This window comes from Anas platyrhynchos, chromosome 1, assembly GCF_047663525.1.
Source record: "Anas platyrhynchos isolate ZD024472 breed Pekin duck chromosome 1, IASCAAS_PekinDuck_T2T, whole genome shotgun sequence".
NCBI lineage: Eukaryota > Metazoa > Chordata > Aves > Anseriformes > Anatidae > Anas > Anas platyrhynchos.
In genome coordinates this window covers 86189346-86212322 of record NC_092587.1, presented here as the reverse complement: position 1 = coordinate 86212322, position 22977 = coordinate 86189346, and the positions used below count along the sequence as shown (strand labels likewise).

At 46.3% G+C, this 22977-nt stretch overlaps 1 protein-coding gene and 1 long non-coding RNA gene across 2 annotated transcripts in view; both read right to left on the bottom strand.

The window, feature by feature from the left end:
* The window catches only part of LOC110352272 (uncharacterized), a 40594-nt gene extending 32296 nt beyond the window's left edge, over nt 1-8298 (bottom strand). Inside the window, exon 1 of the long non-coding RNA XR_002400971.4 lies at nt 6815-8298. This is a non-coding gene — a long non-coding RNA (uncharacterized lncRNA). The remainder of the gene's footprint in view (nt 1-6814) is intronic.
* Nucleotides 1-22977, bottom strand: part of LSAMP (limbic system associated membrane protein) — an 876454-nt gene that overhangs the window by 617465 nt on the left and 236012 nt on the right. The window lies entirely within an intron of this gene.

Sequence of the window (22977 nt, the reverse complement as noted above, 5' to 3'; positions counted from 1 at the left end):
GAAGGATGCATCCATGTTCAAGTCAAAATTCACACTGCATTACAGGGCTCTCACTATGTGCATACAGGAAGGGGCCTAAGCAGGGATGTTCTCCAAGCAGCCCCTGTATGATTAAGGCTTACTGGACAGGGGTTTCAGCTCAGGCTGTCCCAAAATATTTTAAAGCTGTTTTTTATTTTTGTCATTTTGTTTTTGAAAAACCTTTCAACTCCCATTCAATCCCTATCACGACAGAACCAGAGAAAGCCACCAATCTCCATCATGAGCTCTTACTATAAATAATCCATTCCTATAACAAAACATTTATCTGCTTCAGCATCTCAGGGCCCTGACCTAAAGTCACATTTAATGGAACAGCGTTGCTAATCCTAATTCCGACCAGGCCACGATCAGCCACCACCATATCAGAAGGCCTCGGTAGACCTTCTCACCGCCCCCTGCCATAGCAAGTATTTTACTGCTACAGGACTAAAAAGATGGTAAGCACAGACAAAGCACCTCCTTACATCAGAGTGGCTAACACAAATTAAGAATATTACAGGAAAAATAGAGATCTATGTGGAAAATACACATACCTGTGGCTTACTAATTGTTTAGTGGAATTTCCACAGTTTTCATATGCAGAAGGGGCTTTAAAGTTCCTCACTAAGCAGTAATTGGGATGCTGCACCTCCAAGGTCTGGCTAGCACAGTACATCCATTCACAGAGGACTTGTTAATGCTCCAGAGAGGGTCTGCAGAATTGGTCGGTGTTTAATATTCCTCGACAGCAGGATGGCAAAACAAAACTGCTGCCTTTCACATCGCCCCATCTCTGCTTGCGGCAGCCTTGAGCAGGTCCTTGAAGACACCGGGCAAACGCTGAGCTAAGATGCCCGCATGCATTTGTTGTTCACCCTGTGCCTCCTCAGGAAGTTAAACCAAAACAACCCCATGAGAAAACCTCATTAAAAGGCAGCCCCTTTTCTTTACCAAATCACAGACAGAATCATAGCAGGTTGCACACTCCTATCCGCTGGGCCAAGCCTGTAAGAGGGGGGCAGTGTTATCCTTCCATTTTTAACTGCAACTGCCCAAAATCCCAGGTGGACTCCAAAAGGATGGGAAGGGAGAGCAAGACTGTACCTCAAACATACCTGGCCACATTAAGAACAAGAAGCTCAAAGCCACGTAACACCACATTAAAGGGGAGGGGGGAAAAAAGAAGCCAACAAAGCCCCAAGGGAATGCTGTGAGCAGCAGAACTAATGAAGCCTCATTTTCTACAGATTTGCATCTCGTGATTGATTGACTTCGGTGTGTAAGGGAGAGAAAGCACCAGCCGAAAACTTTGCCTGCCCTTGGGGCGTTTATAACAACTCACTCCCATGGATTTTCGCGTCAAATAAGGTTTGAGTTCATGCTGCAGAGCCTCCTGCCACCGGGGAATTCAGGAGGCCCTACGGGAAGTAATTTCCCTTGGATTAGTCCTCCCTGCAACGGGAGGCCATGCGAGTGCGGTGGCAGGGAGGGAAAGGTGCTACTAATTTGCTGACAGGCAGTAACTAGACAGAGTCTGAGCCCACAGATGACTTCATCTTGCCTAGTCTGGGCAGAGTTGGAGCCCAGAGAACATAACTACTGCTTTCTCACAAGGAAAGAGGACATTTATGGCCAAACAGGCTTGTCAAGTGCCCACAGGCACTGCTTCCAAGGAAGTTTTTGCCTGGGCATTTGATGCTGAAATAGCTTTTTTTGCACCAGGGACAGAGTGCTGACAGTTGCTTTTTCTTCAGTTGTGTTCAGAGTAGCCTATGTGGTAGGAAAAGTTCTGAAGTCCTCAAGCAGCGTGGCTACAAAATTGGAGACACCTCCGACTAGAGCTCAAATGCTGAAAACCGAGGCTGTGCCAAACTACCAGAAGCTCCCAGAAGGAGTCGGCTGCACCAGCGTAGGCAGAGATAAAGTTTCTTACCCTGACGAAGGCATGAAAGCCCTGCCAAGCGCTGGTCATTCATAACCAGCACAAGCACGCAGCTGCTGGGACCGCACCGAGCCCCAGAAGCTCGGCCGAGTGTCATCTCTTCAGGCTGAACAACCTCTTCTCCGGCACCCGGGAGCCTAGGGTGCTCTGGCGCCTGAAGCAATTTTACAGGAGACAGCAACGAAGTAATTAAATGTTGGATCCTCTAGAAATAGAAGGCTGTGCTTGTCATTTTCACAGTCCCCCCTGCTAACAGGGAGCAACGCCTCGCTGATGAGTGGCGTCGCATGGGCTCAAGGTGACAAACCAGCCTTTCCTCCCAAGTTAATACCCTGCTTCACAATCCTGGGGAGAACTTTTACCGTTTCAGCACTGCCCTTAAATATTCAGTAATTAAGTTCCTCGGTCTGAATTCCGAGCCAACGCTGCAGCTGGACAAGAGATGAATAATGAGGCTTATATTTTAGACTCCAAGTGATCAACGCCGCTGAACATTTGTGCCCTGGAAAGAGATCAGCCAGGTAATCAAAACACTGCCTGTAAAAAGGAAGGTTTACTCACGTTAAGCTTCCACGTCTAACAAATCTTTTCTTCAGAGTCCTGGCAGCCCTTCTTCCCAATTAAAAATCCCTGTCCTGTTCTCTCCTTCTGCTATGACTCCCATACTGATCACCAGCCCCATCGCTCCCCAGAATTAGGAGGTTGCTCCACATCACAGTAAGGAAACCTATCCCCATTTGGTATACAGTAGCCTCTACTACCAAGAGCATCTCCACTAGGACACAAGTATCTCTACTACCAAGGCAAGCAGCCACCAATAATACTCCTTATACATTTGCTCCTCAGACCCTTTGGCATGCATAAGCATTAAGTTTTCATGCAAGACTTTCATCTCTTCCATATTGAGAAATGTTATGTGCAATACGAAGTAGTATAAAACAAATACTCTTTGCACTTCAGAATAAATTAGGCAGGCCTGCCTCAAAAGCTGAGCAGGTTAAGCAGAGCTCCTGCACTCTGAGGGTGAGACCAACATAAATACTGTGGTCAGGCTGAAATGGATAAAATAATTCAGACTTTATGCTGCAATTATTTATGCAAAACAAACAGCACAAGAATAAGCGTGTGTGATTAAATACAACATTGTTCTTCTCTTACATACGTTGTGTGCTTAATATACGCACACATTCTTAAATCAAATCTGGAATTAAACAAGTAGCTCCATGAGCCACGGAGTAACGAGGCCCGTTTCCCTACAGCTGTCTGCCTCATGGCTGCACAGCTCCAAAGGCTGTGCCAAGGAAAGCCTCCTCCACCACAGCCACATTCCTGGGGCTCTCTTGGATGAGCTGTGGGGTTGAATAAAGAGCTGGCCTCGTGCTGTACTTCCTCCCTCAGCCAGATCAAACCAACGGGCTTGTTCCCCTACGCTCAGGTGGCTATTTTCCCAAACCACTTGGAAAAAAAAAAAAAGCCCTGCCATCTGAAATAGCTGGTAGGATCTTAGAGTTACATCAAGCAAGAAGAGAATGCAAAGAAGTGTGCACAAAGGCCACAAGTGACTTCTGTTTTCTCCCCCTCCCATATTTCAGTAGCAAGGTGACTGCGCTACCAGCATGCGGCTGGTAGCATGACAAGCACCACTACAGATCACATCCTAAACCCTGCTTGCTCCAATTACGCAAGCAGGAGCACACCAGTCTGTATTTAACTACAGCCCTCGTGCTACTGCAGTTCAGTAACAGAGAAGAGCAGCAGCTGGTCAGTTTATAGCAGTCAAAGTGGCAGCAGAAGGACCTGTGCCTGTTAGCTAGGCAGAGACAAGCAGGGTGGGCACGCTTGCTCTTCTGTCCCAACCTGCCAGACTGCACAACTGTGTTATTAACCTTTTGCCCAGTGATCATCAGGTCTTTCAACACCAGAATGAACAAAAAAACCCTGCTTCTAGATGATGAGGTGGTAAGTGCAACATGTATGTGCTGGGATTAGGCAGCGAGGAGTTGCAAAGAACAGTTGTTGTGTTTCTTTTATTGTCCGCTTTGTCAGACATAAAAAGCAAAAATAGCAGATTCCATAACCTTAAAAACTTCCATAAAGAGACACGCTGATGTCTCAGAAAATTGCCAGAAAGCCTGCAGCCCACCAGGTTTCGGAGAGGCTCGCTAGCCAGACCTTCTGCACAGTAACGTGAGTATAAAGAGGCAGATGCAGCACAGCGCCCAGCGTTCAGGGCACGGGTGCCGATTCTACTGCGAGCACATTAAGCCAGTCATTTTACCTTTCTGTCTCAATTTCTTTATCTGTGAAATGGAAATGCTGATACTTAAGTAGAGGAATTCAAATGAAGAAGTACATTCAGGCAGGCTCTACAGCGCAACAGTGCTGATTGTCAAAGACCTGAGACAGCCAAAAATAGCTGCAGGAATATTTCTCCTACATCCTTATTAGACTATTTATTCCCAGAGGTGAGAGATACTAACAACCCAGCACCTCTTGCAGGTTTAGTCCAACATATTAGAGAGAATTCAAGGCAGGCAAGGCCGAGCTGTCATCACTGGAGACCTACTCATCCCCCTCACAGCTTGATATTCTTTTAAGCATGACTTGGAGCATTTACCCCAACAATTTCTGCCTGCATGCTTCTCCAGAACCTTGCTACTTAAACAGAGAAGATTTCTTCTTAATTCACAATCTTACCGCAGTTTCACGCTAGTTCATTCCCTGTTTTTCTTGAGCCAACATTGTTCCTCAGCTTAAATATTCCTTCTCCCTTCCCACTCTATCTCAGCGTATTTGCAGAAGTCAATGCTCCTTCTGCATCTCAATTGCAGTAGGCCAAACAAACCCCAGCCTCTGCTGAGTCCATGTTTCTACAAGACTCATACTGAATCTCTTCTGAGAGAATTATAACAGATTCAGTGCTGCCTTTCCACTGCTATCATCCCATTACTTATTAGGTTTGTGTTACACTGAACAGGAGCATGTGGTAGGTGGGTGCTGCGTGATCATCAGAAAGAGGAAAACAGCACGTGAAACAAGAGGCTGCAGAAGTAGTGTGTTTTATGGAGTATGCTACTGTGTGCTGTTTATTTAGCTATCAGGGCAGAGGTGGCCAGAATGCAGAAAGCATTTCTCTTTGCATAAAAACACTGGTAGAGACTTGGAGCAGGTTCACAGGAGCTACAAAATGCAGCCACACCAAGGATCTGACACGAGCTACATCCTACCTAAATAGAAGCCAAGTGACCAGCTCCAGCTTCCAGCCATCCTTCTGCTCTGACACTGGGGGAGAAGCCTCAATTACACCCATAGCTATTTCAAGTCTTTAATGCACGTACACAGCCCAGGGCACATTACCTTTAGATGCAAAAATGGGGTGGGGAGACAGGGAGAGAGGAAACGGCGAACACTGAGCTCAGGAATTGCAGCACGGAGAAAAAGAGGAGACCCACAAACCATTCCCTGCCCTCTGCATGTAACAGAAGGCACCGTGCATTAACAGCAAGGCCCAGCTCCAGAGCCCCCAGCTTGCTGGCGCCTCGCTGCCATTCTGACCATCGCACCAGGTTCGCTGCGTCCCCAGCGGCTACGCCAGGCACATCCCACAACATCTGCCACTGCTGCGATGACGGCGGCCGCAGAATGTAATGAGCCCCTGCACAGCTCCAGCAAGCAGCTGGCAAGCCCCCTTACCCACACAGGAGCTCTTCTGTGCCTGCATCCACACGCTCCCCCTTCAAGGGCTCAGCCCCAGGCACAGTACCACCACCACCACCGCTGCTGCTGATCTGCAGCTCCTCCTTTCCACCCTCTTTAGGTGGGACTGAGAAACATCATGCAGCCCCTATTGCCATCCTGTGCCCAGAAATTCAAACTTCATTTTATCTTGCCTTATAACACCTACAGCACACGGAAACTGCAAGAAATCAGTATTTTTTTCAGAGGTCTTGCTGCGCTGGCTGTCTCTCTCAGCCAGCCGGCTTCACTAAGGTATCAGAAAAGGATGTGCAAACATCCCAGGCAGGCAATTATAGGATGACTAGTCCATGTTTAAAAAGTTCCTTCCTAATCCTGTCAGATGCTGCTTGGCTTAAGCCCTGAAGCTCTAAGATGTATTGATCACCATCTCCTTTTATCCTGCACAACAGAACTGTGTTTATTCTCAAATTCCTTGGCCAACCCTAATCCCGCTCACTTGACAACCCAAGTGATCCCTGGTGGCACTGAGCTCTGCTGCCCTAGTTCGGAAGAGCATGCATATGCAACTCTTTGTTTCAGGTGACGATTAGCTTTCCAGGAAAACACAGACAAAATGTGTACCCAGTAGCCTCCACTCCATGCCAGAGTGCATCAGATGCACGTGTATGCACAAACCAACAAACCCTGCAAAAGGTAAGGCTTTGCAGACGCTCAGAATTACTAGAAAAATCCCATCCAGCTTTCTTGACATACACCAGATGCTACCAAAGGGGCAGCAAGATACCTATTTATACATTTCCACCTATATCAAAGTTATTTTTATTTAGGAAATTCAGAGAAGTGAAGCTATTCAGGAGGATCTAAGCTCACACCTTCCTCAGGAGAAGGTTAATTACCAACAGAACACAGCTGCATTACACCACTCTGAGCCCCACATTTTCCATTCTTTGCAAGGCACCCAAAACAAAATAATACACTTCTGGATAAAGAAACCCCACCTCCCCAACCCTTTTTATCTCACAACCTAAATACACGTGATCAGATTTCAATCTCAAAGCACTTTCTCATCCAGCCAGACTAAGATAATTATTTTTTCCCACATATATACAATTATTTTCCACAGTACTGTTCTGCACCCACCGTTTGACTTACCTTTGGTACGGCCTTCCACATACAGCGGTATCGGGCTGGAAACATCCTGTTAAGTTCTCCCATCCAGTGCCGGGGCTGTAGTTGAACTTGTTGCTTTACCCAAGGACTTACATTTTCAGACCATTTTGATAGTCTTGCTTAACTCTTTGCATAACACAGGCTAGGGGATTTCACTTAGCCCTTCCCCAAGCAGTCCATAATGTGTTTGGGCACCTCTTGAAAGAGGCCAGTCTCAGAGTTTCAAAACCCATCTCAATCCTCTATAACTTTCACAGGATACAGCAATCAGTATTATTCCAGTCAAGTGCGTGCTATTGATTTGTACAGTAGTATGATAAGATTGTCAATGTTTTCTATTCCAATCTTCATGCATCCTCACCCTTTTTAATTTTTTCTTTTTGAAGGGGAAGAATGGAATAAAGCAAAATCACTGCTAGCTATTGAGCAGAGGGCTTCGGTGCAAAGACCTCTAGTCTCTTCCCCGTTACTGATTACAGTTCATCAAGAACCCAGCAATGTGTGCGAGCAGTCCAAATCACCCCCAGGAGGAGGGGGTATAAGCCACGAGCACCTCAAATACATGCACCGAAGGCTGAGGTCCCCATCACTGCCTGTTGAGGCCAGGAGCCATTTTCCCTTGGTGCTCCCTTAAGCACAGTCCTTTCTTATCAGGCCTGATACCAATCTTATCAATCTTTTCCACATTGATAATCTATCTGCCACCCTGACAGTCCCAGGGTGCTCTCTCAGCCACCCCACAGCCTGAGGGGATGACGTTGGCTGGCTCCTTCCACCACAGGCCAGGACCCACCAGCCGCAGGCACTATCCTCATGGCTCAGCCCTCATGGGGCAAGTCCAAAACCTGTGGTCCTGCAGAGGTGCTCGGGGATCCCCTCTGTGTTTTAGCAGGTTGAAAACTGACCGCCTCATTCCAGCGTTGGGGCTCTGTCCTTCTAGCCAGGTCCTGATGTCTGATGGCACGTTGCCACGCACCCAGCAGCCGCACTGTTTCCTTCATGGGCTCTTGTGAGGATTTTTATCCTCACAAGACCTTCCTCACAGACCTTCCTCACCGGGCAGGAAAGCCCTGCAGAGCAGTTTCCCTCTCCGTGTCTGCGGCCGAGGAAGGCAAGCCCAGGAGAGAAGGCCCAGGAGAGAAGGAGTCCATCTTCAAACAGAGCTTGGTTGTTAAACGTAGGCCTCATGGTGGAGGTCACAAACTCAAAGCAGGAACAGGAAAATTTTCCCCAACACCGCAAGTCCTGGCTTCTTGCAGCAGCACTCTGAGCATGCCTCTTTCTTCCCTTCCTTTGTTATCCCTCAGTGCCTCCACCTGTGCCCCCCAAAATGGGGCTCATCAGGTCTCCACCCAACAGATCACCCAGCCCCACTGCCCGCCTCAGGGTAAGGCAAGGGAGCCGCAGCTGGGGGCTGCCTCATGCTGGAGGTGATGAGGAGGGTGGGAGGACTGGCTGAGCTCTGCCTCCCCTGCCCCTATTATATAGCCAGGTGCTTCATTTCATCATCACTTATTACACCATTGGCATGTCACAGGTGTTGCTAGGAGGGTACAAGTTTGGGTAGCTGAGGCCTTTCAGAGCCTGGCAATAACCGCCATGATCACAGACCCTGCTGAAACTGCCAGGAAAGGGTGGCTCTGGAGCAGCCTGATAATGCAGAGGCAGTACCACGGGAAAAGCAGGGCACCTCCCCGCACCTTCCTCAGCCTAGCAGAAAAGCACTTCCCAGCCTGCAGCTCCTTGTTCTGTGGAGGTGAAAGCCACGCAGCTGGCTGCCTTCAAATGGCTGACCTTCAGTCTCCATCTGCCCTGACTCCTTCCTCAGGAGGAATCATTCCTCCTTGAGGCACTAACTTCACATTTCTACACCTTTTGCTGTCCCTCTTTGACCGTGCTGGCTCTTTAGACTGTAGGGGTGGGGAAAGGCCATCCCTTGGCAGAGGAACATGAAGGAGCCTTGATCTCAGTACGACTAGCGTGCAGGCAGAGCAGGATACTGCCAGGGCATCCTCAGTGGGTGTGTTTCAGAGCTGAAGACCCTTGAGCACAACAGAAGAGGACAATGCAGCCAAAGGAAGGAAGATGTGCACCCGACTTAGGATGTTCACCTCCTTAGACTCCCTAAAGTGTCAGTGGTGAGAGGCAGAAAGCTCTGTCTCCAGCGAGAAATTCAGCACATCTGTCTTTCTCTGCATTGCCTGTACAGTGAATTAAGACAGACTCTCCTTTTAACACAGGCTAATTTAACTTAGATGCTCTGAGTTAGGCAGTGTAAATACAGCTTCTTCTTTCTTTCCCTTCCTCAATAATTTCGCATTGTCATTTAAATACCAGAGAAATCACATGGAAAGTTGGGTAGGGAGAGTGCATTGGAGTCACTGCCATCTGCCTGAGTGTACAGCTGGGGATATTAACAATCATTTCTTCCATTGGAGCTTGAGGGATAAAATAAAAAAAAAGAAAGAAAAAAAGAAAGAAAAAAAAAAACAAGTGTTTTGTAGCTTCCTGTTTGAATTAATCTCCTCTGACAACTGCTGATTTGGGTTTGTGATTCGATCTTCCATATGTCTAGCTCTATTGGTCAATTAAGTGCAGGGGGCGATTGGGAGAAGCAGTGATGCTCAGACTGATTAGAAGAGGAAGCATCACGCAGTACGGAGAACATGCAAAGCTGGCTGGCGCACTCAGCATTAACACGGCCAAGCTGAGCATGAGGTAGCTGCTGCTTCTGCTTGCCTTTCAGGTCAAGGAGATTCTTCTTGGCTCGTACGGAGACAAGACACAGCTGCCCGACTGCTGACCATTTGTAAGCAAGGAGCACCACTGCAGGGAGGGAGGGAGCAAACAAGCACAAGGAATTGAGGGTCAATTTTTGAGCGGTGTGGCCAAGATAAATATGAGTACAGATACAGGAGTAGCTTCTTCCATTATCCATTGCTGTAGACAGGCAGACACAGTATAAGCCAGAAAGGTTAGGAGGAGGGACCAGCCAACAAAAAAATGAGAATCAACTTAGAATAATCCAGGCTAGTGCATAGGAACAATAAATGGAAACCTGGATATTAAGAGAAGCAGATCTGGAAAACAGTGATGAGGGAGATGAACAGGCTGTGGGAGATAGTGGACAGCAAGTTACGCTACAGATCTCCAATGCTCTGTAGCACCAGCAGAAAAAAAAATAGTTAACATAATGCTGTGCTTCATCTGCAGAGAAATCATGACAGAAAGTGAGGAGGTACTGGCCCTCTGCATAGATCTGGCAGGACAGCACCTGGAATGCTGCCCTTAATTCTGGGCAACATGTATTTACAAAAGATGTTGATGAGCACAGGGAATACAGAGAAGAGCAGAAAAAAAAATTATTAAGGGTCTGAAAGCACTGACATATGAGAAGAGATTAAAATAATTAAATATGTATTGCTTGGCAAGGGGTAAGATTAACCGTCTACAAGTGTGTAAATACCAGGAAGGTAGAGGAATTGTATTAAGGAGTATAAATATAAGTGTAATAGAGCAAAAGTAAACACAGGCTCAATATTAAAAAAAAAAAAAAATCCCTAGCCCTGAGATTTTTTTAAACTCTCCTTGGGAAGGTGAAGCTTATTGCTTGCAGCAGCTGTAGTGGCATGAAGAGAACAGGGTTGCAGTCATGCCTGAGTGGCAAGTCTTCACAGAAACAGGCCCAGAGAAGAAGGTAAAATCTCACACGTGAATAGGAACAGCCCGAACCGGCCTGCAGACAGCTCAGCAGAAGGTAGCATGGAAAGGGACAGAGATGGAGCTTTTCCTTCAAAGGGCACCCGAAAGACACTTCTTTAGGGCGCAGGAACTGGGGCGAGCTTCTAGCCGTCTCCTTCCATCGCTGCACCCTCTCCTCCCATTTTCGCCAGCGGAATGGGGAATGCAGCAGGGTGTTGTCTCCCTGCCAGTAGGGTCTGCAAGGGCGTCTCCCACGTCGGCTTGCTGCGCTGTCGGCGAGCAGCAGCGCAGCCCCGCGCCGAGGAGCCATCAGCAGAGGGTGCGCGCTGCGGCGCCGTCAGAAGCGCTGCTGGCACTGCTGCAGCAAGCTCTCCAAAATTGGCCTTGTCACTTTAAATACATTAGACAATAAATCATCCCTCTGAGACATCCCCAAAGGAAAAACAGGGGGAAAAAATAGCACTTAAAAGCCCTTTTCTATTACAAAGCCTCTGGGGAGCTTTTAAACTTGGAGAGTTTTTTAAGTGAATTTTATGCTTTTTTTTCCCCTTTGCCTGCCTTTATTATCAGTTGCTAACATTAGCCTTGCCTTCCCATGACAAAACTGTCATTCAGACTCCTTTCTTTTGCCTGTCTCAAGTTTCTCCCCCCGCCCCCTTCCACTTACATGTACACACACAAACACCCATAATGTCCATCTAACAGCCTCTTTCCTGTTCACCATCTCCTTCTGAAATGAAATCACTCTTTGCCGATATTCCTTTTCTTCCTGTGATTTCCTGAGTAGCTGCAAATCTTGTCACTGTAAGGAGGGAGGACGGGAGAACATCCAGCTTGAAACGATTTTCTCAAAAGCCACTTTTTTGCCCCATCAGAAACTTCCTTCGCACCTCTCCTGTTTTAGCATTGGTATTTCAAAAGTGAAGCAAAATCGAGGTAATACAGATAGATGGCTGTTTTATACCCGATACAGATGTGTAGAACAATGTTTTCTGGCTGCAAGAAAGTCTGAAAACTCAGAGATGAGTGTATTTAGGAGGGCTACGTACATTTTGCAGCTCAAGCCTGGTGGGTATCTGTCCACACAGAAGGTATTCCTTCACTCTTTCCTTAGGAGTCATCAAGCACTGCTGGCCTAAAACAGCATTATTTGGTCCCTCCAGTACAGCTCTCCAACACCAGTTTTTCCCACCTACAGAATCGTGTTTCCTCAGTTTTCCAGCACTCAGAAAATGAAGCGTGGCTATGCAACCAGTTCTTCCATGAAATACTTAAACTGTTCTTCTCTTTTTTCTTTTTTTTTTTAGCTTTATCCTTAAAACCTGGAGGAACATGTCAAGTCTAGCTGCGTACATTTCTAAAGCTAAGTGGGAGAAGTTGGTAGCACCTTCTAGTTAAACACAAGGAATTTACATATTCATTCACAGATGTGGATTGTGCATTGAGGTGGAAAAGAGGGAATATAAGATAAGTGAGGGAAATTTTCAGGGACTTGCAACCCTGTGAAACAACCAAATAATGTTACACAGGCACCCTGCTGGGAACCAAAATACACTTGCCAACACCCAGCTATCATAAAGCAACTCTGAACGCCACAGCTGACCTATAAAGAGTCCTGCACAGCCGCTATGAATTAATTCTGTTGCATGGCACTTAGTGCATTTACTCAGCCAATTTCCCACCAGGCTGGCCAGTTATACTGTACCATGCGAGGACCTTGTCAGAGGAACACAAAACACACTGGCACAGGCAGCAGCAGTTATTTCAGTGTGACCGTTCTTTGCTTTCTTTTATTTGTGTTCCTACCCATGTAAGCACACAGTGACCTTGTGGTCTACAGTTCTTCATTGCTGCCACCCAAGTGCTAATATTGCCTACACACAACTCCTAGAGAAGTACAACATAACCTCATAGAACATAGCAGGCTGATTACAACCATCCCACCACGACAGTCTTCTAAATAGCACAAAATACGGTATTTTTTATCACCAGCTCACGATGGTTGGGGCAGCAGAACCCACAGGTTGTCCAGAGCAGCTGTGGATGCCCCATCCCTGGAAGTGTTCAAGGCCAGGCTGGATGGGGCTTTGGGCAACATGGACTGGTGGGAGGTGTCCCTGCCCATGGCAGGGGGTTGGACCAAACATCATCCTCAGCGCTGCCAGGGAAAGGCCTGGGGGAGACACGGAGGACTGAGGGCTGCACGGAAGGAAATGCCACGTCCGAGGCAATGGTCCAGGGAAGCGGGAGGTGGGGACGGAAACGAAAGGTCGATGTTCTTCCTAATCATTTCCACCACGATCAGGGAGAGAGCACGACACACACTACTGGATCGCGGCCATTAGGAACGAGCCGTTGGCGGCCAGCAAATTGTAAATTAGAGAGCCGGAGTGAGAAGAAAGAAAATCAAAGGGGGGACGAGGTCGTGTTTTATTTCACTTGTAGCGCTTTTCAAATTCAGCCCTAACCAAACCTGATTAAAGTAAATCCCTTTTTTACGGCCTGTGGAGTCTATAAGATTATGGTGTTAATGGAAGTGTGATTCGATCCGTCAGTAATGGTGCATGTCGGGGCCCAGGCGCCTCAGACAAGTCCATTTTTTAAGACGTATTTATTGTTTTTTCTTTTTTTTTTTTTTTCTTTCCTTCTCCTTTCTGTTCTCTGCATTGCGGGGTTTAATTGAACAGTTTAAAGTGATTCTTCTTCAAGGCCCATTAATTGATTTTATTTGTGTATTCTCCAGGGGTCAAGGGGAAAATATAGAAGAAAACATAAGCTTCAGGTCTGAGTTTGTCACAGCTCCCACCTTTCCACAAACATCTAGCACATTTCATCTTCCTTATCGTTTCAGATCTCTTCTCGCCCTTTCTCCCTACCACTAGTGCTCTTACATTAGTCCCTCTGCTTGTCTTTTTCCACTCCATACAGCTAAAATTTCCAATCTCTATTGGGAGCACCAGGGCAGTAACATTCTCCTTCTCTTTTCCTGCACAGCAAATACCACGTTGGTTTTAAAACACCTCTTTGCTTTTAGGGACTCCAGATGGCCTTCCCTGCCCTAAGCTGAGCAGAGGGGTGGGACCTGGCTTACACGTATTTTTAAACCAGTGCTCATCAAAGCTCAGGTCATTTCCTCTACAACTCGGAGCTATTTTTGTGAGCTTCTCAGAAGATACTTCCAGTGCAGTATGTCTCTTACACTGTTAGCCCAACAGGGCATGTGAGCCTCTGCAAGATGACCCCAAAAAAACATCTTTCCACTACCGGGTTTGCATGGTGACACCGTTTTCTGCTTAACCCCTCCAATGCCCAGTGCAATTTAACCCTCCGCTCCTAACAGGTGTCAAGCTGACACCTTAGCTTCATTTGCTTCAGACACTTCAATATCATTTGTTTCCTTCAGCTCCCAGCTCCATTCCCTAAAGTCAGCCCCAAAGGATATATTTTTTTTCTGATTCACCTTGCTGAAGCCCTCACTCTCCCATTTCATGCTGTTCTCCTGCAGAACTACATTTCTTTTAATAGAGTTTTCAAAACACAAGGGTTTTCTTTTTATTATTATTTTTAAATCACAAAATGCACCAGGGAAGTTTTTGTCCTCCCACGCATCGCATTCAGCTCCTTCTCACAAACTGTTTAAATTAATGCAAGGCAAAAGACACTTTTCTTCCCATCCTCTGATTGACACGGTCTGGGTGAGAGCTCACTGTCACAGCTCGGGCAGCTCTCTGGGAGTGCAGCCTTCCCAATGGTTTCATGCAATCCTGACCCCTCAGGGGTCAATTTTTTGAAATGCAGCATCACGTAAATACTGGATGGGACCAAATCCAACACAAACCTCTTACCAGTAGACCTCTTCTTCTGCCTGTTCCCAGCTGCAGAAAAAAAATTCTCTCTACACTAGAGTTGATGGAGAAGCTATGGAGGCAGAACGTAATTACCCAAGAGAGGAGGTTTGCCTTACTCCCTTTACTCTTATGACAAGAACTATGGCATCTTTAAGCAGGCAGAATTTCAGATTTACATCTGAAACCATGGCAAGGGAGGATTCACTAACATCGTGCAGGGGAAGAGGTTATGGTAAAGGCAAAAGAAGAGCCCCCCCTGCTAAATCATCAGCACTTTTCCACCCTAACCTAAGCTTTCCATGGAAGGATGAAAATTCAAACCCTGCGTAAGCTATGTCTATACCGAGCTCTTAAGCTCTGGCCAGAACGTATGTACCCAGGGAACCACTCAGACCCATGGCATTTCCCTGGATCGCAGTTCATTGATGAACATGTACATGCTCTATTGGCAACAAGGAGACATTAGTGTGGGGTGAACATTTTCAGTTGGTTACTCTGAGGAAACACATCAGCATGGTATGGTCTTCTCTAGTTATTGTCATCTTCCAGCTCCTGCTTTACAAGTGCATTTGGAACCACCACCTTTTCCTTTCAAAATTATCCCACTAGTCTCTTCCTTGCTCTGCCAAGATACGCTCTGCTGAGAGACCTCCGATGTCTCTGCTGGGCTATGCTGCATATATATATGCATATGATGCATATTTATGCTGCATATAATCTCTGCCTCGTGATTAGCTTCTTCTGGAGCAAACAGGGCCATCTCATCTTCTTAAAGGTTAGTAAGACAGGATCCTTTTAATAGGAACTCCCTATGTTTCTAAGGATGATGATTTTTGAAATAAAGAAAAAAAAATATTCTCCTTAGAGCACCTCTAGCTCTCAAGAGAGACTGTCATCCAGACTGGCACCATTAGCTAGCATTTCCACTCTAACAGCTGCATTTTCAGGTTCCTGTCTGCAGAGTTGTACATCCTCTGTGAAGAGCTCCACACTGCAGCTGTCAGCCCCGGACAGTAATATCCTAAACTTTCAGTTACGGCCACACTCTGTCAAACAGGATTCAATTAAAATTTCCTCTGTGCATACCAACGCAAATATACAACTCCCTTCTCCCCACATTTGCGTGTCAAGGTTGAACACCCTACAAGCCCATTACCATCTGAATTCAAAGAATCCATCTCCTCCTCAAGATTTTTCTTCCTGATCCGTCTTGATGTCCCTGAACAGGCTATCTACCCTTTGTGTTTCAGCTAAAGTTTCATTTCAGTATAACCTTGACCTGTCTATGCTACCAGAGCAAAAGATCTCCTCCTCCTAATTGTTCTCCCTCCCCCATATACATATGAAACTCAGCGTCCTCCCTTAGCTAATATAATACAAAGGAATCAATCTGTCAGGCACACATACCCGTGCAGCCTCAGCAAATTAACCTTGCAGAGTAATTAGGGCAAGTGCCATGGTGTTGGTATCTTGGCCTCATTTTGCTGCTCTAAGCATTGGAAAACTACCACGGCACAGCTACCAGTTAATAAGGATAAAGCTAAATGAGTTCTTTGCATCTGTGGTGGATTGTAAGGGTGTATGGCAGCATCTGGATGTCCCCATGGCTACAGCTTTGACAGAGAATTGACTTCAAAGAATCATGAATCATGGAATCACAGACGAGTTTGGGTTGGAAGGGACCTTAAAGATCAGCTGGTTTCAACCCCCCTGCCATGGGCAGGGACACCTCCCACCAGCCCAGGTTGCCCAAAGCCACATCCAGCCTGGCCTTGAGCACCTCCAGGGATGGGGCACCCACAGCTTCTCTGAGCAACCTGTGCCAGTGCCTCACCACCCTCACAGCGAAGAATTTCTTCCTAATGTCTAATCTAAAGCTCCCCTCTTTTAGTTTAAAGCCATTCCCCCTTGTCCTATCCCTATACTCCCTGATGAGTCCCTCCCCAGCTTTCCTGTAGGCCCCCGTTAGGTACTGGAAGAGGGGCTACTGCTACTTGTGGAGGGGCTGCCCTCCAGTTGGAGGCCAGGGGCTCAAGCAGAAGACAGATTTGCTGGACCAGATCAAGGAAGTTGCCAAACAGACTTTCCAGGCCTGTCATGGCCTAGGAGCCATGAAGTCAGACAGTTTCTATTTGCATTGCATAATTGGCGGCGCCTGTCACAACACTGCAAAAGCCAGCTGCTGCTTTCTGCTCGGAGCTAATTCCACCTGATTTATTTAATATTGTAATGAGTATAATCCTTTCTTGCCAACCCCCTCCCCACACACTCAGCCAGCAGTTGGAGAAAGCAGACGCCGCAGACAAACCTGCACAAGCAGGTGGTGTGTGGAGTACCTTGGCGCCTCCAGCGCCTGAGCAGCACAGAAATACACACAAAAGAGGGACACTGGAGGAGTGCCACAGGAGTGCAGGCATGCTAGGAAGCTGGACACAGTGTCCTCACACTTAATGAGGCACTCGGAGATCTGCGGAGGTGGCAATGGATGACCAGGTGTGACCACAACTGAAGGAAAAGAGCAGGCCGCTGTAGGAGCTTTCCCGTACCTCAGGTTTTGGAGAGACCGGGAGAGTTAAAGATGTGTTACAAGGGCTTGGAGAGGTGCACGAAGGTGAAAAGGGAAGATACTCGATAGTTATGGTATGTAAAGTTAATCTGCTTGAGTTAAGGAAAGATGCCAGCAGGGCTGGTGGGTAAGGGCACGGCGTCTAGGGAGGGAGACGCAGAAAAGGATCAGGAGAATCTGCTGGCAGGTGTCTGACTTCTTCCACTGCAAAAATAATACTAATAAAATAAATAAAATAAATAATATTAATAAATACTTAATAATATTAATAAATACAATAAAATAATTAAAAAAATAAAGCCATGCCCATTGTAATCCAACAGTGGCAAAGCCAGGAGAAGCAGCATCTGAAAATCAAACCACCCTGGAAGGACAGGAACTTCTGACAAAACTTGGGAATTATTTAGCTCTGGGGCTTCTGGTGTGCCAACGTGTACAGCCAGAAAGAGAATGAGGACCGCAGGGTGAAGATGGCTCTAACAGCTGGACTGAAGATGGAGCTTTTTGCAGAATAATTCATACGGTAACAATAAGCAACTGCGCCAACCACAGCTATTGAGTTAAAAAAGTGAAGAAAATGGAAAATATTCCCTTCCAAACAGCGTGTAGGGAATGCAGCCTCGAGATAGGAAGGAAGCCTCATAGTCCTAGTGTCCCTTGCTGGGGGAAGACCAAAAGAAGACGGGAAGCCTAGGCTTTTATTCAGTGGCAAAATCAATAGTGTTTTCAATTTGGGCTTTATACTCATGTTCAGTGGGTACTGTGACAGGATGCTGAAAGAATAAGAAGGTATTCAGGAAAGCTCCTTTGGTGACACTGCTGCAGGGAAGAGATACAAAGGATGAGAAAGGGCTGGAAAGTGCTGAGAAACAGCAATGTTTTATCTAACAAAGGATGAGCAAGATGGAGAGAACTGGAACGTCTTAGGGCACAGAGGGAGGATGTGCCTTAGAAAACAAGTGGTAGAAGTATTTGCTGGCTCTGGAAATGTCTCGTTTGCTGTTCCCACCACGGAAACATCTGGCAACTTCCAGATGATTCGAGCCCTTACGTTTTTACGCCAAATTCTGCTGACTGACCCAATTGCAGAGCTCACACCAACAGAGAAGTTGCAGAAGGTGGCTGCCATTCCTCAGTTTGTCACGTAATACGCAACTGCCATTTTCAACTTGGAAAATGTTTAGGGAGATACTTTCATGAAATAAATATGTATCCAAACACGCACAAAAAGTTTATCTGTTTTAGAGAGTGTCGCATACTGTTGGAGTTGAGTAGTTGGCCAAAACCAAACATTTCTCTTCCTGCCCATCTTAACTGGGTGTTCTCCAAAATTCAGAACAATTAATCTGCAACACATCCAACAGAAGCTGTGCACGGGAACTATCATTGATGCAAGAGCCATGATACCGAAGGTACACTATCATCCAGATGAGCTGCCACCTGGAGCGGACAGATGGAGATGAAGGGGAGGAGGGAGAAAAGCCAGTTGAGTGAATGGTTTCACTAAGCAGCGAGGAAGAAGGAAAGCATATAGAAAGGGGACTCGGTGCCTTTAGACACCAGCTACAAGTCAGTGTGTTTGAAATTTGGAACAAGGATCTTAGTCCCATCCTGATGAAATGTTTTGTCAGTGTACAACCAAGAAAGAAATGATGATGTAGAGACATCCTGACTTCACTTTTTTCCCCGATTCTTTGGGAAAACGCTTTGGAAGGACACACCTCCCCTTCCCCCAGTCCATCCCAGGCACTGCAAAAGACACGGAGCACACCGGGGCAGAAGTCTACAGAGAATTACTTAGTTTAGATCCCAGCCAGAGTGGAGAGGCTCAATAAAACTGCTAGTTTCTGGAATTAATACCAAGTCTTAGCGTATTAATCCCAGGCTCTCAGTGACCTGGAACACAAGCTATGCTAACAACAAACTTAAGAGTCACAAAGACGACTAAGTGTGAAACCAGATTTAAAGATTTAGCAGCTATTCTCAGCAGTCTCCTGTTTAGGCAAAATGCGTCAAAGGCATTTGGAAAGCACTGAGAGGTGCTCTGAAATGGTAGCTGATTTCATGGCTGACAATGAAAAGCGGAGCAAGGGGCTTATCTCTGAGATAGAAGTGAGCAGAAGGAAAACTGCCACCAGCTACAAGAAAGAGCTGATCCAACTCGCTTACTTGCCTGACGCTGGAAAACACTGCGCCCTCCACCAGTGCCACCTAGCCGGTGCTCCTCAAGAAAATGCGGTTTCAGAGGAAGGAGGGAAGGAATTTGAAGAGGTGAGGAAAGCAGAACCGGGGGATGCAATCGGGAATCTTGATGCTCTGGCTACATACCCCCTCCTCTGTCCTTTACGGCTCAGAGAGACACTCCAATCTGCTCAGGTAATGACCGGAGGAAGCAAATTTCCTATCCTTGAATCTGCTGCCACTCTGAGTTTGCAGCAGACATTTTGTAATCAGAGAGCCTGTCAAGAGAGACAAGAGCCTTTAGCAGCAAAGAGGAGTTAATTGCATAACGAGGGATTTAAAATCTTTGCAAAGGGGGACAATAAAAGAAACAATTATGGAGTTTAACCACTGCTGCTGGCAGGGTGTTGAATGTCATTTGTCCTTAGCTACACTGATATAGTTAAACAGTGCCGACTCATGACTGATGTTTCCACTTGCTGGTGATTTTGGAACATCAGCAAAAGTTTTGTTGCAAACCAAACCAAATAATTTCTTCTATTTCAAGCATTTAATTAAAAATGATTAGAGGTTTTATTTTAAAGAAAAGTTGCTTCAAATTGACACAAACCCAAGAATTAAACTTTTTTTTTTAAAAAAATGGGAAAATAGAACATTTTGATTCGGGAGGAATTTGGGGATACTACTTTGAGGACTGTCAAAATAGACACAAAAGCTGTCATGTAGTCAGCAGTTATTAACTTTTTTCCGTACGCATTCAGATACGTACCCAGCTGAGACCGTAGCAGTCCGTCTTCACAAAGCAGAGTTAAGCCCAGTGTTTATTTTGCCTTTCGTGCACTTTTCTAACGGCGTGTTTGTTAAGCAGAAGTGTGAGAAGCATCTTTTTGACCTGAGGCACCTACAGCTGACTGGAGGAGGCAGAATTTCTCCTCCTCTCGCTCCAAACATTTGTTAGTGGTTTGACACTACAAGGACTAAACCGTAGCAATTCTGCTGTAACCTGCTACAGGGAGCAACTCAGAGCCACTCTGCCTGCCCAGAAAGCGTTAGGAAAACACAACCTGACTACTGCACCTTTCAAAGAGGGAGTCGGCAATCTGTTTCATGTACTGATATATGGCAGGAACCATCTCGAGCGGTTTGGGAATTCGTCTATGCACAGAGCTGTAATTGCTCCGTCCCCTGGTGAAGCTCTGCAGAGGAACAGCAGAAGAGATTTACTCGCTGACTAAACTCCGCCATTACATGCACACCTCTGACTGTAACTTTCTTGCCGTTTTATTTTAGTCCCCCAGAAGAGAAATTCAGGTGGAAATGACACGAATTCCACTCTAAGGTATTTGTTCAGATAAGGTCGTTCCTGGAGATGCCTTGCAAGCGCTGTTCTCCAATCTAAGCCTAAATGAAAAGAGCAGTGGTTTCAAAAGAGGTCACCTGAAATTAGGCCTGTAACGAAGAGGGAAGAATTTCAGGAGTGCTGAGCACTCGCAGCTCTGGATGAAGATGGTGGGCACCTGCTAACCCTCAAAAGCAGGGCACTTGTGTGGCTGAAATAGCCTTGACTATTTCTGGGCCAGTAAAACATGATTATTTTTTTCTCTCACGAAGATGGAAGAGCAGCACTTGTGCCTTCACAAAGAAATGCACAGTACCTGGAGCTCTTTAATCGTGAAGAAAAATTTTGAAAGGGACCTCAGGAAGCCATCAGCACATCCTGTGGTCCAAGGAAGGATCACAAGCACCCACCATATTCCAGGGGGATGTTTTTCTATCCTGCTCTTGGTGACAAAGTGACAAAGACTGCCCAGTGGTCCAAAATCCTACAGTCCCTCTCGCACAGCTGTTCAGCCAGAAACTGTGCGTGGGACATGAAGGTGAATCACAGAGAACTCGTTAGTTAACCTGAAGATGCATGCAACTGCTAGTGACTCAGACAGAAAGGACAAAAAGCTGCTGCTTTGCAGAAAAATATTATAGTAACTTGCCAAAACAAATCCAACCAAGCTATTGCCCCTTATAGTATCATTCTAGTGTAAATGCAATAGGAATAATAAGGCAGGTGGAGGGATGTTGGGCCCAGGAGGGCAGTTACCCAGGACTTTAAGACAGTACTTAAAGAAACATGAGAGATGCCTAAGGAAATAAGATAATATGGGATGAGTTTTCAAACAGTCAGTGCTGGCACCTGGGAAATTCAGAACAACAAAATTGTTTATTGTAATTTGGTTTATCTTCATAAAAAAAACGACAACCTAACCAGATCATGTCGGTTCTTAGAGCTTAATACCACCTTCACGCAAACAGAATTTTTTTTGTCATTGTAATTTTTCACGGGAACTGCTGAAGAAGGGCAGGGAAAGTAATTTGTTTAAAGCTTCAGCCGCAGAATTGCATCGATAATTGAAAATTAAATATCCTGCTTTGGAAGACATCTGAGCAGGATGGTCTGGGTGGGCCAGAGCTGTCCTGTGCTCGGCTTCTCCTGGCCAGACAAGGCTGAGGAGAAGACAAAGGCTGGCAGCTGCAGCCTTCCCTGTCCCAGGAGCTGACAGCCGTGCACCCTGCGTGGGCACAGCCAAGCTCCTGCCACCACGGATCCCTCTTGCTAACACTCCCACCTGCTCTGCAGAGAGGGAGCCAAACCTGCCATCTTACCCCACACTCTTGAAGCAGTAGAAGCAGCGAGCAACTCGCCCTGGAGGCTAAATTTGGAGACAGAAATTTCACTGCTGCTTTACTTAGCACACTTCTTACCAGGTGGGTTGGGGGCTAGCCTGCTGAAAAAAAGGATATTGAGCAAGACAGCTTCTGATTCACATTTGGCAACACCTGTGCTTGTTTGCGAAATGCATCCTTTTGACTGATCTGTTTGTTTTTGCCCCCTGCTTTTTTTTTTGTCTGAAGATGAACTCCCAGTGAATAATTTAAGCACGTCCCTGCCTGGCTGTTAGCCTCCCAAGGTCTTCCCCCTATCAGTATTCTCCAGGAGGGAATGTGCCTCTTTCCTCCCATAACGTACTAACTTTTTCGTTGCTTCCCTTCGCTCACTTCTCGCCAATCTAAATAATGGATCAATCGAGGTTTTATACTTCGCTTTAATTAGGTCTTGAATTTTCAGAGTATTTCACTGTAATTACTTCGTTAAACGTGAACTGAAAAGCAAAAAAAAAAAAAAAAAGTCCTCCAAAACAAACAAAGTTGTACTCTTGCTCTTTTTATCAGTTTTTTATGGTACACAAAGGCAGGCTCCAAATTTTAAACTGATAGGGAGGTCTTCTCTCATTTGCATTTACAGGAAGATATGAACAGCCTGGGCTCGCTGTTTCAAATCTCTCTCTGAGAGTCAAAATATAGCTATGGACCACAATTCTGCACACAACTAACTTGCAAGCAATTGCCTATGCCCTGGAGGCTGAATTTGGGGTCAAAATAGCTGGGTCACAGTGATGTTATACCTTCCTTTCCTTTGAGTATGAACCAAACAGTGTGAAACCAGTAGCATTACTTTGTATCACCTCCCTGCCACACCAGGGTAATTCCTCACTAATTGACTCCCTGGATTACTGATCTAACAGCTGCTGACTGAACGATACCCAAGGCAAAATGGGCACGGAATCACGAAGCTCGCATCCACGGTGAGGTGAGGGGGAAGAGGGGCTGCGGAGAGGTGAGGGGACAGGCTGAAACCAGAGCAACAGCTTCTGCTGGCATGGGAAGCTGGGGTCAGAATCTGGTGAAGTCAGCAGAAGCTTGCACACCGAATTGAGAGGTCCCAACTGGAGAAAGTCTGGTTCCTCACACTTCATTACACGCTCTCTGACTTATTTATGTATTTATTTTACTGT